At 52.0% G+C, this 4,760-nt stretch overlaps 1 protein-coding gene across 1 annotated transcript in view; it reads right to left on the bottom strand.

Moving 5' to 3' along the window:
- The window catches only part of NTNG2 (netrin G2), an 80,241-nt gene extending 79,008 nt beyond the window's left edge, over positions 1-1,233 (bottom strand). The window contains exon 1 of the mRNA XM_075324388.1: positions 659-1,233. The gene's annotated coding sequence lies outside the window, so the exon portion shown is untranslated. The remainder of the gene's footprint in view (positions 1-658) is intronic.
- Positions 1,234-4,760: the final 3,527 nt, after the last annotated feature.

The raw sequence follows: 4,760 nt of genomic DNA, 5'->3' as shown, positions 1-4,760 counted from the left end.
AGATAGAGGGATAGATAGAGGGATAGATAGAGGGATGGGTAGATAGATAGATAGATAGATAGATAGATAGATAGATAGATAGATAGATAGATAGATAGAGGGATAGATAGATAGAGGGATAGATAGATAGAGGGATAGATAGATAGATAGATAGATAGATAGATAGATAGATAGATAGATAGATAGAATCATAGATAGGTAATAGATGACACATGGCAGAGGAAAGAAAAAGATAGAAAGAAACGTCATGAGATAGATATCAGATGTAAATAAATCTGTATGTATTTCATATTTGTGCTGATAAATAGATAATGGATAAATAATAAACAGATGACAGCTGGAGATGATGATGGACAGATCCACCCGAGCTCCTGTGTGATCTGGATACAGGAGTTGATGGGGTCTGTGAGTCTTGCTGAGCCCCCTGCAGACCCCCAGCCTGTGCGGAGAGTGTGGCCCCTTGGTCCTCCTCCCCAGCTTGCTGTGGCCCCCGGCTGTGTGACTGTGGCCCCCGGCTGTGTGACTGTGGCCCCCGGCTGTGTGACTGTGGCCCCCGGCTGAGTGACTGTGGCCCCCGGCTGTGTGACTGTGGCCCCCGGCTGTGTGACTGTGGCCCCCGGCTGTGTGACTGTGGCCTCCCCCCGGTTGCCCTCCTTACCGCTGGCCGCGCACTTTCCGCCTCGTCTTCCAGTTTTCCGCGAGTTTTGGGTTCCTGTAATCCTCCCGCGATCACATCCAGCAGCGGCCGCTCCCCGCACATCCCCGGACACAAATCACCTGTAAACTTTTCCCACCCGGTGTCCGCCCGGTGTCCGTCCTGTGCCGCCGCCGGAGGCTCCGTCCACACAGGGCAGGTGCCGCGCTTCAGATCTCCCCGCGCTTCTCCCCGCTCCAAGTTATTACTGAGGATAAATCCTTGAGCCATCACTTTCAATCGCAGCTTTTATCTCAGGGCTCGATCCCGGCTGCGTAACTTCCTCCGGCTCGTGCACCATCCCACCACAGTGTGCTCCTGCAGGCGCCTCCCCGACAGCAGCAGCGCCACTGATCCACCACCCAGCACCGCTCCTGCTAATCACAGCTCCAGCCACTAGCACCACCCTGCAACAGCGGCAACTCAGCACCACCCTGTGTGGAGATCCGAGCAGCACCACCCTGTGTGGAGATCCGAGCAGCACCACCCTGTGTGGAGATCCGAGCAGCACCACCCTGCAACAGCGACTCCCCGAACTCCGGCAACTCAGCACCACCCTGTGTGGACAGCGCTCAGCCCCTGCACACGTGGGATAGGCTCTCAACTGTATATGGTGAGCCTTTCAACAACTGGGCTAAAGAGTCCCTTGCACGGACAATCCCTGCACACTTGGGTTAAGCTCTCACCTACATGATCAGCCCCTGCACACTTGGGTTAAGCACTCCTCTACATGGTCAGCCCCTGCACACTTGGGTTAAGCTCTCACCTACATGGCCAGCCCCTGCACACTTGGGTTAAGCTCTCACCTACATGATCAGCCCCTGCACACTTGGGTTAAGCTCTCACCTACATGATCAGCCTCTGCACACTTGGGTTATGCTCTCACCTACATGGTCATCCCCTGCACACTTGGGTTAAGCTCTCACCTACATGATCAGCCTCTGCACACTTGGGTTAAGCTCTCACCTACATGATCAGCCCCTGCACACTTGGGTTAAGCTCTCACCTACATGATCAGCCTCTGCACACTTGGGTTATGCTCTCACCTACATGATCAGCCCCTGCACACTTGGGTTAAGCACTCCTCTACATGGTCAGCCCCTGCACACTTGGGTTAAGCTCTCACCTACATGGCCAGCCCCTGCACACTTGGGTTAAGCTCTCACCTACATGATCAGCCCCTGCACACTTGGGTTAAGCTCTCACCTACATGATCAGCCTCTGCACACTTGGGTTATGCTCTCACCTACATGGTCATCCCCTGCACACTTGGGTTAAGCTCTCACCTACATGATCAGCCTCTGCACACTTGGGTTAAGCTCTCACCTACATGATCAGCCCCTGCACACTTGGGTTAAGCTCTCACCTACATGATCAGCCTCTGCACACTTGGGTTATGCTCTCACCTACATGGTCATCCCCTGCACACTTGAATTAAGGACTCCCCTGCGTGGTCAGCCCCTGCACACTTGGATAAAACAGTCCACTACATGGTCAGCCCCTGCACACTTGGGTTAAGCACTCCCCTGCATGGTCAGCACCTGCACACTTGGTTAAGCACTCCCCTACATGATCAGCCCCTGCACACTTGGGTTAAGCACTCCTCTACATGGTCAGCCCCTGCACACTTGGGTTAAGCACTCCACTACATGGTCAGCCCCTACACACTTGGGTTAAGCTCTCCACTACATGGTCAGCCCCTGCACACTTGGGTTAAGCTCTCCACTACATGGTCAGCCCCTGCACACTTGGGGTATGCTCTCACTTAAATGATCAGCCTCTGCACACTTGGGTTAAGCTCTCCCCTGCATGGTCAGCCCCTGCAAACTTGGGTTAAGCACTCCCCTGCATGGTCAGCCCCTGCAAACTTGGGTTAAGCACTCCCCTACATGGTCAGCACCTGTACACTTGGTTTAAGCACTCCCCTACAATGGTCAGCCCCTTCACACTTGGGTTAAGCTCTCCCCTACATGATTAGCCCCTGCACACTTGGGTTAAGCACTCCCCTACATGGTCAGCCCCTGCACACTTGGGTTACACACTCCTCTAAATGGTCAGCCCCTGCACACTTGGGTTAAGCTCTCACTTACATGGTCAGCCCCTGCACACTTGGGTTAAGCACTCCACTACATGGTCAGCCCCTGCACACTTGGGTTAAGCACTCCACTACATGGTCAGCCCCCTGCACACTTGAGTTATGCTCTCACCTACATGGTCAGCCAATGCACACTTGGGTTAAGCTCTCACCTACATGGTCAGCCCCTGCACACTTGGGTTAAGCTCTCACCTACATGGTCAGCCCCTGCACACTTGGGTTAAGCTCTCACCTACATGGTCAAGCCCCTGCACACTTGGTTAAGCTCTCACCTACATGGTCAGCCCCTGCACACTTGGGTTAAGCTCTCACCTACATGGTCAGCCCCTGCACACTTGGGTTAAGCTCTCACCTACATGATCAGCCCCTGCACATTTGGGTTATGCTCTCACCTACATGATCAGCCCCTTCACACTTGGGTTAAGCACTCCACTACATGGTCAGCCTCTGCACACTTGGGTTACGCACTCCCCTCTAAGGACCAGTCCCTCCGATGGACACCCCCTTTATAGCCAGTCGTGCACTCCTGTGACTCTTCAGGGCGCAGTCTCTACATGACCTCTGCCGTTAATTAATGTGGGAGAGGAGATGCAGCTATTAATTCTGCCTTCCCTCATCTGCCAAGGATGTTTGTGCACAAGGATCTCATCACAACCCACCGGGGAGCGCAGGGAAGAGCTTGGGTTATTTATCAGTCGCCACCTGATGCAGACAGCAAGGCCGCAGCCAGGAGAAAGGAGGAGGAAGGAAGAAAGTTACAAAAAGTTCTAGAAAGAAATCACTTTAAGGACCTAGAACCCCAAGAAAAAGCCAAGGACCCACCGGGTACCCTACACATAATCAGGGGCGTAATCACCGTAGGTGCAGGGGAGTCTTGGGGGCCGGTATAAAAGACCCTTAGTATTAAAGACTTGCAATAATTGGGGCCCCGCTGGAGCATTGGGGCCCGCAGCTCTGCACGTAGTATGCGGTTTATGTAAGTCCTGTCCCTCCATCCGCCGCTGCATGGTCCTAACCGCTTCTAAAATAAACCTAAACTAAGAGGTTACAATGGAGAAACAAGACACAAAGGATGAATGGAGGCGACTCCTGATGCCGGCCCCCCATAAATAACACTCGCTTCAGCTGAAGGTTGACGACGAGCACAAAACGCTTTCTTTTTTTTTTCACTATTTGATCTTTTCAAGGATGCAGTGTTTTTATCCTGTATTATGGCTGGTGAGTCCGGATATAAAGGGATTGGTGTCACCGAATCACAGCGAAGGTACGATGGGCACCAGACAGAAAAACCGCCGCCGGCCGAGGATGGACCAGACACAGAAACCACCGCCGGCCAAGGATAGACCAGACACAGAAACCACCGCCGGCCAAGGATGGACCAGACACAGAAACCACCGCCGGCCAAGGATAGACCAGACACAGAAACCACCGCCGGCCAAGGATGGACCAGACATAGAAAACCATCGCTGGCCAAGGATAGACCACAGGAAAGGATAAGTTGTGCTCAGCTGCTATAATCCTGGTGCTCGGGAGAAAAAATTGTCAATCAAGGAGGTAGTCCCGGCACACAGTGTATGAAAAAAATTAGGACAAGTCCAGGTATGATATGCTTGAACAAGGTTTCTTTATTTTTCACCAAAATAATGTACTGCCCAACGTTGCGGCTCTCACAGGAGCCTTCACCAGGGGCCAAATCACAAACAACTATGCATCAACTAGTAAGATCTAGAAAACATCACTATAGTGACAAAACATGATACAGTATGCCATAATGGGGGCAACATAATACGAAGAAACATTACAGTGGGGTCATACAGAACAATGAGGCATGGTATTGAAAATATCAAAGTGCAACAATGGTACAAGATGCAAGGACAAATGAATACCGTAATGTCAAGGATAAGTACCAGAGGTACGATAGGACTCCTGTAGAACCTCATAAAATATACAAAAAACCATTAGGAGCGAATC

Source organism: Anomaloglossus baeobatrachus, chromosome 9 (assembly GCF_048569485.1).
Source record: "Anomaloglossus baeobatrachus isolate aAnoBae1 chromosome 9, aAnoBae1.hap1, whole genome shotgun sequence".
In the NCBI taxonomy this organism is placed as follows: Eukaryota; Metazoa; Chordata; class Amphibia; order Anura; family Aromobatidae; genus Anomaloglossus; species Anomaloglossus baeobatrachus.
Note: the sequence above shows the minus strand (reverse complement) of the source record. Positions and strands in the feature narration are given on the sequence as shown.